Source organism: Schistocerca piceifrons, chromosome 1, assembly GCF_021461385.2.
Source record: "Schistocerca piceifrons isolate TAMUIC-IGC-003096 chromosome 1, iqSchPice1.1, whole genome shotgun sequence".
Classification (NCBI taxonomy): Eukaryota; Metazoa; Arthropoda; class Insecta; order Orthoptera; family Acrididae; genus Schistocerca; species Schistocerca piceifrons.
This window is the reverse complement of record NC_060138.1, coordinates 202,065,169-202,079,248: the sequence shown is the minus strand read 5'-3', so window position 1 is coordinate 202,079,248 and position 14,080 is coordinate 202,065,169.

The following is a 14,080-nucleotide window of genomic DNA, read 5'->3' as shown; positions in this document are numbered from 1 at the left end:
AAATGTGTTATTAGACAATAATTTCTGCTACGGTATAAACAGTGCAAAGGAGACCATCTCTGCAAAAACTTCACAGCTATTATCACACAAAACCTGACTTCCAAGTTAGCAAAGAAATTCTGAGAAAAATCTGCTCCACCTATGAGATTTGGTTTTGAAATGTGCCTTGGTAAACGAATCATTATTTATTTTTCATACGTACTACACGGTGAATAGATGCTGAAAATTACAGTGTTTGATGAGTACTGTCAAACAACACAGCCAGGCAACGTTTCATTCATTGTAGTGAATGCAGAATTTCGTTTCGTGGTCATTTTTCCTGTATGGCAATAACAGGAGAACTTCAGAGTATCAGAGCCAGTTTAAGACCCATGCGACGCAAGCCGCCGCTCGGGGCACTAAGCTGAGAGGGACACCAAAGAAGCCACAACTATTAGGATTTCTATACAAGATATAGCATAATATTATAACAGCGGCCGCTTCGGCCGTCAAACTGAGAGGCGTAAACGAGTACAAGATTTGTTATACAGAGCGTATCACAATTAGTAGTGAAACGTGACACGGATGCATGCACGAGGGAAACGTGGGAGGGGGGGGGGGGGGGGGGGCGTGGTCAATGAAATGATAAGACGCTTGTCTGGAAAAGTGTTCTCCAAACCGGCCCTGCGGACTGTAATGTAGAAAAGGACTGGAAAAGATTAAAAATACTTAAAGACAAGGAGAGCCGAGCTTTCGGCGCTAGTTAAGGAGCACCAACCTTCTTCTCTTTATTGGACAGACAAAACTGAAAACTTCACTCAATTTTGTATTGCAGAGGATGGCTAGCCCCTGACGGAACACGCCGAGCTACCATGCCTGCTCCACTAGCCTGCCTGGTTAATTCGTACTTCTAGCTGTGATATTACGAGAGTTGCCCAGAGAGTAATGCACCGCATTTTTTCTTCAATAGTTCCTTCTTCAACATAATGAGAATTAATCACACGAAAGAATGGTGTTTTATATACATACCCCATTTTTCCACGTAATCTCTATCCCGTTCTAGGGCCTTCCTCCAGCGCGAAACAATGGCGTGTATCCCTGTCGGTAACAATCACTGTCATGGTGGCGGAGCCGGTGCTTCACTGTGTGAATCACCTCCTCATCGTCCTCAAAATATCTTCCACGATTGGCGTCCTTTAATGGCCCAAACAAGTCAGAGGGGGCTTGGCCAACATGGTATCACCTGATGACAATAGCTCGTTCGCCGATGCAGTCGCACCCTGGGCCATCTCGCAATCGTCATGGACCTTCACAGCATCAGATGTCCCATCAACATCACTCTGGGCATATCAGCAGTACCCCTGCCCATTCTTTTACAAATTCGCATTTGACTACCCTGTGGTTGCTGGTTCTTTTGGGACAGGATGTCACAACTGTAATAACTCTAATGCAACCTTCCGAGATGCTGCCACTTTTCTCGATCACTGCCAAGGCGTTTTGGGAAGAATGCTCCCTGAAATTGTGCCCTGCCACTAAATATAAAAAAGCTCTATACTGTGACCTCACGCACCATCCTAAAGAGGGCGAAAGAAGAGTATCGTGCAAATTTGGGAGAGGGGCTATTCATGTTGTGTTGGCAGAAGAGCCAACACCGTGTTACTAGAGGAGGCCGAAATACACGCGTTTTAGGTCGCGCAGGCTGGCGTGAGGAGGGAAGAACTATACTGAGTGAGGTCTGGAACATGACAAGGAATTAGAATTCAGAAAGCGGACGTAATTAGTTTGATACTTAACTTTAATCCATTAATGATGAACGTCGCTCTTGACGGTACATGATTCACAATATTATCAGTTCAGAATACATTCTTGAAGAATATGGCGCCTTGCTAGGTCGTAGCAAATGACGTAGCTGAAGGCTATGCTAAACTGTCGTCTCTGCAAATGAGAGCGTATGTAGTCAGTGAACCATCGCTAGCAAAGTCGGCTGTACAACTGGGGCGAGTGCTAGGGAGTCTCTCTAGACTAGACCTGCCGTGTGGCGGCGCTCGGTCTGCAATCACTGATAGTGGCGACACGCGGGTCCGACGTATACTAACGGACCGCGGCCGATTTAAAGACTACCACCCAGCAAGTGTGGTGTCTGGCTGTGACACCACAATTCAATTGTAGAGTTGTTCGGAACTTTTGGAAAGAGTGTCATACTCGACCATTTTTCCATCACGCAGGAAAGAGAGTGGATTAAGCCACTCAGCCATGTACTCCACATCCATAAATAGTCGCATGTCTAATGAGGGGGAAGGGGGTCAACTTCCAGCCCTCTTCTGAAAGATAGTGCCACCAAAACGGTATGTCTTGATGTTCGGAATCTCGTTGAGAAGGATGGCTATTGCTTTGCACGGTCACTTCTGGCTATCGATAGAAATTATCCAAAAGATGCACAGCGTACAAGTAAATACGAAACATCTTATGTTCGCAAGCATTATAACTTCCAAGGCAAGTCTTTCCCGTCAAAATTCCAGGAAATTCCAAAATTCGAGGGGCAGAACCGTGGTTATTCGATTCACGTATACATCATAGACGTTGATAAACCAGAAGAAAACCATGAGCAGATTGGGCAAAACAAAGAAGTTAAGCATAAAGTAGCTGGACCCCTCTATTTTTCAAAATTAGCCAGTCAGCGCCTCAAATATGTAGACCCATTGCCATTCTCCAAGGTCTAGAAGCAACACCATGTATGGTTCAATACGTATCCTGCCTAATTTCAGACCAAATGTTGAAACATTGCGATACACTACATTGTTTCCATAGATGTCTCAACTCTCTTACAAAGTGTTAGTGAAAGATACGTCATTGACTGCTCTAACTATGAACCATTACGTGTGGGAAAGCCTACCGAGGATAAAAAATTCTTAAAGTTTAAGAACACCCACCACTAGGAGCAGTGGCCTTCTTTGTGTATATTGAGTTCGAGTATCTCCTAGCTCCTGTGGCACGTTGTGAAGACAACGCCACTGCGTCCCATACTACCTTCACACAACGGTATGTACTACATGTGGCAGTGCATCACCCTTTATTCCCCTGCCACTCCAGCTGCAGCAAATTCGAATCATGCATCAGATATAATGTGGCGACATGGTTGCTCATTGAGCTCGAAGCACTTGCATGGGAAGTTGAAGGGATTTACTACGATAGCTTTCCCATGACCGACTCGCAGTTGAATAACGCCTTGCACTAGCAGGTAGTTGACCATCGTATATGTGGGCTTATACTGAACAGAGAATCGCAAACTCCACTTAGAGATCTGTCGTGTTCTCCAACAGTTTATTGAACGTAACTTCTTCTACAATACAATAGCTGGCTGTACAATAGATGTAGACGTCCGTCGATCTAGCCGGAGTTGTGGTTCCTCTCGGTCGGCTGGTACTTCGATCGGCGGTGCAGTACAGCGGCTTCGGTGATATCCTCTCGGAGCCTCTGCTATAGCGGTTGCCATTAGCAGTGGACGAAGACTGGTCTGCCTTCGACCGGCCGGGCTTATATAGTGAGCTGGAGCCAATAGAAACCCGGCGTAGGAATCCGTGGCTGGATATGTCGCGGCGACATCTGCAAGGAAAGGTTCCTATTAATCGACTGGAATCTTCGGCGTGTTGACCTGATGTCTTCGCCTGTTTGGCTGTTGGTTTGTTTCCCTCATAGCGTGGCTGTTACGCGGTGCTGCCAGCCATTTAGGGGAACCCAATGGGAGACAGTACAAGATCAAGTTTCGCGGCGCAGCTCATAATGGATGCAACTAAATACCACAATTTGAGTGGGTATGAAGCCCACTTTCTATTCAGCACTAGGGTGATTTCGGGTTGATGGGTGATAAGGTCAGTGTCATTCCTCACACTGTTGAGGAGTACATTTCTATTCCCAAGAGAATCACACCAAGATTAACGTTCCGATTCCTGGGTGCGCTTCGCTTCATGCATGCATATCTTCGAAAGCTTGCTGAGATGATGCAGCAGGAGGATATGCATATCACCAGAGCCTCATATCCTGATGATGCAAAGTTTCAGCTTGTGACAGAGAAGGGATCTTTCCATGCAAATACCTGGATTTAATGGAGAAATTTCACAGAACCGACGTAAGAGCATTCTTCAATAAACTAACAGGTACTATCATAACGGATGCAGAGTGTGAACACACTGGCAATATTTGATAGGAGATCAGCATCCTTATTTTAGGAGAATATACTAGATTATAGATGAACACTGATGTACATCTGCTCGCGGACTTTTTCGAGAAGTTCCAGAGTGTATGCTTGGGCGCATACTATCTGAATCCCGTCTTCTATTACACCACGCTGGGACTTTCAGTGTTAAGAGGAACATACGCCGGCATCTGACTGTTGACTTGTGACATGTTTCTTTTCTTCTGTCGCGGGAATCGCTGCGGGTTTCACCACTGCATACAAATAAGTTACATCCTTTGCTTGGATGAAAAAAACCTCTAGTGGTATACATACCATAAACTCTATCGTTTGGAGGATTTCGATTGATATATAAAGGAGAAATCGCCTCAGTCGAGAAAAAGATCCATTAAGTGGCTGCGGGCGCTGGTGAAGTGTATGTCCTGGAAGTACAACTGGAATATCCCACCCATTTGCAAGAAGAGTACAGTGACCTCCTGCTATGTCTGGAGCGCTTAGTCCAGTGAAATTGTTCCATCCCAAAGTTGTTGATAACGCTAGGAACAAAGAGGGTTATAGTGTGCAAAAAAAACTCCACCCGAACAGGCCATAAAGGCCCAATTCTACCGACCGGCCGCCGTGTCATCCTCAGCCTGCAGGCGTCACTGGATGCGGATATGGAGGGGCATGTGGTCAGCACACCGCTCTCCCAGCCGAATGTCTGTTCACGAGACTGGAGCCGCTACTTCTCAGTCAAGTAGCTCCTCAGTTTGCTTCACAAGGGCTGAGTGCACCCCGCCTGCCAACAGAGCTTGGCATCCATCCAAGATCCAGCCCAGCCCGTCAGCGCTTAACTTCGGTGATCTGACGGGAACCGGTGTTACCACTGCGGCAAGGCCGTTGGCGTTATATTGTGCAGTCACGCGCCCCAAAATAATGGCCAGATTGTCTCCATCCCACAGTACAGGTGTCAAGGAGCTGTTCCCCGGGAAGACAACGGATTCGCGCCCTCCCATCGGTATGATGAAGAAGGTGTCGGGATTCATCAGACTTTGCAACGCTATGACACTGCGCCAACGTCCAGTGCCGATGGTCACGTGCCCATTTCAGTAGTAGCTGATGACGTCGTGGTGTTAACATTGACATAGGTCTATGCATGGGTCGTCGGCTGCGGAGGCCCATCGTTGAAATGTTCCGTGCACTGAGTTCAGATGCACTTGTACTCTACCCAGCATTAAAATCTGATGTTAGTCCCTCCACAGTTTGCCGCCTGTCCTGTTTTACCAGTCTGGCCAGCCTACTACGTCCGACATCTGTAATGAGAGGTGGCTGCCCAATTCCAGGACTTCTGAACGCGGTTTCGTCTTGGTTTAGCCACATGTTGAAGACACTCACCCTCAAACACCCGATAAGACGCGCAGTTTCCGAAATGCTCGTGCCCTCGGTCAAACACTTAACGCGCCTTCCCGTTATACACGCGGACGGCATGCTCACTGATACAGCATTCACCATGCATGTGGTGCTGGCTACCAGTCATTCCTCGTCAGGTGACGCTGCTATCGCCTGGACGGGTTTATATCGATAGCAGGTCGGTGGTCATAAAGTTCTGGCTGGCTAATGTATGTAGAGCCATCGGAAATAAATGTTAATGCTGTATATATTAGATGGTGATGAAATCAGTCAGAAAGAAAATTCAAATGTTGTAGAAAAGAGTAAGAAGTGTATACAGGGTGATCACAAACAGTCTGAAAAGCCTGTAAGGATGTTTCAGGATAGGTTGCGCTGAGAAATAAGTGTAAGAAAAGCGATGCGTTGCAACGTTTCCGATTTAATTAGCACTGAAGTTATCAAATCAGATCGCTGCATGTGCCAACTCAAGCAGCCTCTTAGAGCCAATGTTACCGAACGTGTTCTTCGTTTCATTTCCACAAACCGAAAAAACTTAGCTTTTGCTCAACTTGCTTAAGTTAATCACTTCCGAAAAAGGCACATTTTAACTGGTAATGAGCATTTGAGCAAGAGGTAACTCGCGGACCCACAGATGCTTGTGCAGTGCCTCACTTTAGAGCCTGCAAGTGATTGATTTTGCGCACGCATCGACCTGCTTGGCTAATGTCAATGGTAATTAAACCAGAAATGGTGCAACGTATCGATTTTTTTCTCACACAGCCTACCCTGCAATATTTTTACAAGCTTTTCGCACTGTTTCTGACCACCCCGTAGAGAAAGAAAACGGAAAATATAGTATTTATGTTCCTCTTCCCTGTACTAGCTTCAGTTTAAATAAATGTATCTGATAGTCATAAGACATACGAAAAAATATCTTTGCAAATAATATATATATATATATAATGTGTGTGTAAGAGAAAAAATGGCTGTGTGAATACAACAGTAAAGTTTAAATATAACTGCGAATTGTATGTAAAAAGACCGCTGTGACATATGTCATCACAAACAAATAGCTTTGTAAATAAAAAATGTAATTGCTGCTAAACAACAAAAAATGATTGTAAAAATTAGTATTGCAAAAAATAAATTGTTAATAATAAACCATAAAGTTACTTTTTCATATCATTGTTATTACTTTCAAACAGTGCCACTATGGAATTATTGTTAAAAACAATTGCTTTAGAACTGATCTGAACGTCTCCCCATAATGTTCTGGCCTCAAATGAAGAGTCCTATGCAGCTGGGCTGTTTTACAGGATGATAAAGGAGGGGGGCGTGGACGGAGGGCTTGAATCTTATTGGTCCATTGGATTCCCGCCATTTTATTCTGCTTCCATTGGCTGAAAGATAGTGGAAGACGGGAAGGGCTTCCCGCCAATTTTATATCACGTGACCAGTAGGTACTGAGTTACGACATGACCACGAATATAACTCGTACAGTTGCCTAAGGTGTGTGACGGATTCCCCTGTGCGACCTTGATCAGTTCGTGATAGTTTTCCAGGCGCAGAGAGGAGTGGGAGGTTACGTAGAATATAAGCCGTCCAAGTGTGCAGCTTGACACCGGATGTGTAACATGATACCGGAAATGACAACACACTTATCTTGCTCACAACTGGTACTGATAATCTATTGCGAATCAGTTGCGTCATTATCGTATCAGTGGAAGTAATGTTTCGTCCGATGTTTCCCTGCGGTCAAATATACACAGCTATCCTACTCGTGGTTTAAGGCAATAAACAATGCAATCCCAAATAACTCAAAATGAAAGCCATAAATTTATGTCGCTGTTTCATAGTTTTTATTGCATCATACCAGGTCTGCTGCTTTTCCTCGGCTGGCAGATTTATTTAGTGTTTATCTTAACTTTGTGGCCAGATACCCTTCGTGTCGTCAAAGTCGTTAGGAAACTCATGTAAAGCGTCTGTCTGAGATTCACGTGAACATTATTCTTTGTGTTATCATATTTCAACTTCGTATTTAGTAATTTCGTAGGCGCAGATTGGGCATAAAACATGGATTCAGGCTGGCCTGATCGATGTAACACACCAACTATCATTAATCCACGGGGGGAATTCGACTGGGTGTACACCAATCCTGTTTGGCAGATTAGTGCTCTACGTGTTAAGCTTTACGAGCGGGTCAAATCTGTAAACTTTTTTAACACTCTTAAATTGCTACATTGTGGGACTGAGGATATAGTAGATAGTAAATTCACTTGCAACACACTGGTAGGAATATTGAATTGGATTTAAGGTCGAACTGCAGGAATTAACAGTAGATAGGCATTAATAACATACACTCTTGGAAATTGAAATAAGAACACCGTGAATTCATTGTCCCAGGAAGGGGAAACTTTATTGACACATTCCTGGGGTCAGATACATCACATGATCACACTGACAGAACCACAGGCACATAAACACAGGCAACAGAGCATGCACAATGTCGGCACTAGTACAGTGTATATCCACCTTTCGCAGCAATGCAGGCTGCTATTCTCCCATGGTGACGATCGTAGAGATGCTGGATGTGGTCCTGTGGAACGGCTTGCCATGCCATTTCCACCTGGCGCCTCAGTTGGACCAGCGTTCGTGCTGGACGTGCAGACCGCGTGAGACGACGCTTCATCCAGTCCCAAACATGCTCAATGGGGGACAGATCCGGAGATCTTGCTGGCCAGGGTAGTTGACTTACACCATCTAGAGCACGTTGGGTGGCACGGGAGACATGCGGACGTGCATTGTCCTGTTGGAACAGCAAGTTCCCTTGCCGGTCTAGGGATGGTAGAACGACGGGTTCGATGACGGTTTGGATGTACCGTGCACTATTCAGTGTCCCCTCGACGATCACCAGTGGTGTACGGCCAGTGTAGGAGATCGCTCCCCACACCATGATGCCGGGTGTTGGCCCTGTGTGCCTCGGTCGTATGCAGTCCTGATTGTGGCGCTCACCTGCACGGCGCCAAACACGCATACGACCATCATTGGCACCAAGGCAGAAGCGACTCTCATCGCTGAAGACGACACGTCTCCATTCGTCCCTCCATTCACGCCTGTCGCGACACCACTGGAGGCGGGCTGCACGATGTTGGGGCGTGAGCGGAAGACGGCCTAACGGTGTGCGGGACCGTAGCCCAGCTTCATGGAGACGGTTGCGAATGGTCCTCGCCGATACCCCAGGAGCAACAGTGTCCCTAATTTGCTGGGAAGTGGCGGTGCGGTCCCCTACGGCACTGCGTAGGATCCTACGGTCTTGGCGTGCATCCGTGCGTCGCTGCGGTCCGGTCCCAGGTCGACGGGCACGTGCACCTTCCGCCGACCACTGGCGACAACATCGATGTACTGTGGAGACCTCACGCCCCACGTGTTGAGCAATTCGGCGGTACGTCCACCCGGCCTCCCGCATGCCCACTATACGCCCTCGCTCAAAGTCCGTCAACTGCACATACGGTTCACGTCCACGCTGTCGCGGCATGCTACCAGTGTTAAAGACTGCGATGGAACTCCGTGTGCCACGGCAAACTGGCTGACACTGACGGCGGCGGTGCACAAATGCTGCGCAGCTAGCGCCATTCGACGGCCAACACCGCGGTTCCTGGTGTGTCCGCTGTGCCGTGCGTGTGATCATTGCTTGTACAGCCCTCTCGCAGTGTCCGGAGCAAGTATGGTGGGGCTGACACACCGGTGTCAATGTGTTCTTTTTTCCATTTCCAGGAGTGTAGAACTGAATTGCTCACCACACTATATATGTAGCCGTATACTGATGCCAAAGGAATGCGGCTCAATTGTTATTTTGAATAATATACACTCAAAGAAATACACTACGACTTCAAAACATTCCGACAAGAAGAATTCCACTATTAGTACAGGATGTGCGTATAGTTCAAAAATGCAATATAAATTTCCCTAATGCAATATTCCAACAAGCATAACGCTATAAGATAAAAGAGTCACTGAAAAATATTGAACTAATAGAAATTGAATACTTCTGTTTATTTTTACACTAAAGCGCCAAAGAATCAGGTATAGGCATGCGTATTCAAATACAGAGTTCTGTAAACAGGCAGAATACGGCGCTGCGGTCGGCAACGCCTGTATAAGACAACAAGTATCCGGTGCAGTTGTTCGATCGGTTACTGCTGCTGCAATGACGTTATCAAGATTTAATTGACTTTGAACGTGGTGTTATAGTCGGCGCAGAGATGGGGTACAGCATCTCCGAGGTAGTGATGAGGTGGGGATTTTCCCATACGACCATCCCACGAGTGCACCGTGAATATCAGGAATTCGGTAAAACATTATATCTCCGACATCGCTGCGGCCGGAAAAAGATCCTGCAAGAACGAGACCAACGACGACTGAAGAGAATCGTTCAACGAGACAGAACAACTCTTCCGCAAATTGCTGCAGTTTTCAATGCCGAGCCATCAACAAGTGTCAGCGTGCGAACCATTCAACGAAATATCATCGATATGGGCTTTCGGATCCGAAGGCCCCCTCGTGTACACTTTATGACTGCACGACACAAAGCTTTACGCGTCGTTTGGGCCCGTCAACACTGACTTTTAACTGTGGATGACTGGAAACATATTGCCTGCTCGGACGAGTCTCGTTTCAAATTGTATCGAGCTGATCGACGTGTACGGCTATGGAGAAAACCTCATGAATCTATGGACCCTGCATGTCCTCAGGGGACTGTTCAAGCTGGTGGAGTCTCTGTAATGGTGTGGGGCGTGTGCAGTTGGAGTCATATGGGACCCCTGATACGTCTAGATGCTACTCTGACAGATGACATGTAAGTAAGCATCTTGTCTGATCACCTGCATCCATTCACGTCGATTGTGCACTCCGACGGACTTTGACAATTCCAAGAGGAAAATGTGACACCCCGTAAGTCCATAATTGCTACAAAATGACTCTAGGAACACTCCTCTGAGTTTAAATACTACCGCTAGCCACCAAACCCCCCAACATGAACATTATTGAGCATTTCTGGGATGCTCAGCAACGTGCTGTTCAGAAGTGGTCTCCACCCCCTCGTACTCTTAAGGATTTATGGACAGCCCTGTATGATTCATGGTGTCAGTTTCCTCCAGCACTACTTCAGACATTAGTCAAGTCCAAGGCACGTCGTGTTGCGGCACTTCTGCGTGCTCGCGGGGGCCCTACACGATATAGGGCAGGTATACATGTTTCTTTGGTTGTTCAGTGTATTTGATTTAAACTCTCTCTTTTGTTACAGCCTTTGAAGTATTTTAATTACGAAGGTGATGAGGAAAAGAAGAGATACTATTGAAAAGAAAGCTGGAAATACAAGTTGTACAAGACGACGCTAAAGCTGAAGCAGACAGACAGAACTCAGGATGAGAGACAATTAATGTGTACCCAGTTGTTGGCTCTAAGCACTATGGGACTTAACATCTGAGGTTCATCAGTCCCCTAGACTTAGAACTATTTAAACCAAACCAACTTAAGGACATCACACACATCTATGCCCGAGGCAGGATTCGAACCTGTGACAGTAGCAGCAGCGCAGTTCCGGACTGAAGCGCCTAGAACCGCTCGGCCACAGCGGCCGGCACCCAGTTGTTAATACACTATCTGATCATGACCCGGCATAGGATAAGGTATATATAGAAATAGATGCTAATGTCATATTCAATATATTCCATGTCATATTTGTACCAGTTTCTGGAAGTTCCTTTCCTAAAAAATTATCTGGAAGACCCGTTAAAAAAGCACGTAACTTATGGGTAACTAACGTAATTAAAATGTCATGTAAGAGAAAGGGATAAATTTGTATAAGGGCCAGAATAAGTCAAGATCCGACTTTACTCGTATGCTATAAAAATGCTGTAATATTTTAAGGAACGCTATTAAAACGTCAATAAGTGTGTATGTCCTGACAGAGATTAATAACGTGGATTCTAAGATCGAAACTGTATGGGATATTGTCAAGCAGGAGAAAGGACAGGCAGTACTAACAAACAAATTTTGACAACCTTTTAGAACTGAATATGCTAAAGGTTAATTGTGGGTGGTCGAGTTTGAACTGGCGACCCGCTGATAGCAGGCGAAGCTAACCGCTACACCATTCTGTACACGGCACAGCACGTGGCAATATCAGAATACATTAATAACAATCTCTCACTACCAACTAGTTGGACCAAATTATAGTGTCAAAATGACAAGAAGCGGATGTCGGTTATTGTCGTGATCGTGCGACTAGCCCACAAACGCAAACTGGACCTACTGCAGTGTACAAATGGCGTCATTAATTCCAATAAACGCATCATTATTCTATAGTCAACATCCGTGCAGTCGGCCATCCGTAGAAAAGCTACTGTGTTTGCCAACGGGCTGTTCGGATATTGCGATGCCACACAGCAGATAAAAGACCTTAAAAGATACAGACGCTTTGTGGGTTCCTGGAGCAATACAGAGCCCGAGAGAAAAGAGGAGAGTCTTCATTCGCGAATGCTCACAAACGCTTTGCGTTTGTCTCATCACTTTGCGCCAGAAACAAATATACAATAAAAGGAGTGGCGTCTTCCACGCCGTGCAAAAAATGAAATGCAAACTGTACTGTGAAGATCACAAGAAACCTCAGTTTGCGCAGACGGTGTATTTCACGTTGAACGGACACTCCTCATGGAACAAACTATTTTCGCAGCTGCTTAAAAAGTACAGATCGCGTGTTAAGATAAAAAGGAGCGGCATTAATGAAGCAATCTCAAGATTTCGCGTAGGGAGTCACTTGTTGACATTCGCTTTGTGCTTAAAGTAGTCTAGGAAGTTTATTTTATCTCCTTCTATTATCTACATCTACTTGTAAGCTCCGCAGACACCTTGGGTTTGTGGCGGAGGACACTTCTTGGCCGGCCGCTGTGACCGAGCGGTTCTAGGAACTTCAGTCCGGAACCGCGCTGTTGCTACGGTCGCAGGTTCGAATCCTGCCTTGAGCATGGATGTGTGTGATGTCCTTAGGTTACTTAGGTTTAAGTAGTTCTATGTCTAGGGGACTGATGAAAAAAATGGTTCAAATGGCTCTGAGCACTACGGGACTTAACATCTGAGGTCATCAGTCCCCTAGAACTTAGAACTACTTAAGCCTAACTAACCTAAGGACATCACACACATCCATGCCCGAGGCAGGATTCGAACCTGCGACCGTAGCAGTGTCGCAGTTCCGCACTGAAACGCCTAGAACCGCTCGGCCACCACGGCCGGCAGGACTGATGACCTCAGATGTTGTCCCATAGTGCTTAGAGCCAGTTGCACACTTGATACTTCTTGTTCCACTAGCCTTTGCTCCCTTCCCTGATCCGTTCGCGAATGTTGGTACACTCCATATGAACTCTGATTTTCTCGTCGTGATCATTTCGCGCGACGTATCTCGGAGGATGTAATACGTTGTCGGACTCATTCCGGAACTTATGCGCTCGGAATATCGACAGGTAACGTCTATGTGATACACAAGGCTTTTCTTGTAGCGTCGGCCTTTGCAATTGGTTGAGCATCTCCGCAACGCTCTTGCGCCGACTGAACGACCCAATGACGAAACGCGCCGCTCTTCGTTGGATATTCTCTGTCTCTTTTATTAATGCATCCTGGTAAGAGTCCCAGAATGATGAGCAACGCTCAATAATCAGTCGGACAAGTGTTGGATTAATTACATTTAAGCAACACTCTTCCAATGAATCTCAGCCTTCTATTTGCTTTTCATACGGATTGTTTTACGCAACAGGTCAAAAGTTTTCGATTGCGTGTCACAACTATGGATTTGTGGTTAATACAGGGGTTTCGTTTCGAATATTCTATATGTCGTGTCGGCTACTGTGGAATTCAGCACGAGCACAAACAAGAAAGAAGAGAAGTAGCGATGGCCGATGACAGGAATTCAAAATTATCTGTACATATCACACGCTGATTAATACAACACTTTATTTCTGAAAAGAAAAGAGACTTAACTCCTTGAGGCCCGCCCGGTTAGCCGTGCAGTCTGACGCACTGCTTTCCGGGCGGGAAGACGTGCCGGTCCCCGGCACGAATCCGCCCAGCGGATTACTGTCGAGGTCCGGTGTGCCGGCCAGTCTGTACTACTCTGTAGGAATCAGCATGGGTTTCGAAAAAGACGGTCGTGTGAAACCCAGCTCGCGCTGTTCGTCCACGAGACTCAGAGGGCCATAGACACGGGTTCTCAGGTAGATGCTGTGTTTCTTGACTTCCGCCGGCCGCGGTGGTCTAGCGGTTCTAGGCGCTCAGTCCGGAAACGTGCGACTGCTACGGTCGCAGGTTCGAATCCTGCCTCGGGCATGGATGTGTGTGATGTCCTTAGGTTAGTTAGGTTTAAGTAGTTCTAAGTTCTAGGGGACTGATGACCACAGATGTTAAGTCCCATAGTGCTCAGAGCCATTTGAACCATTTTTTTCTTGACTTCCGCAAGGCGTTCGATACAGTTCCCCACAGTCGTCTAATGAA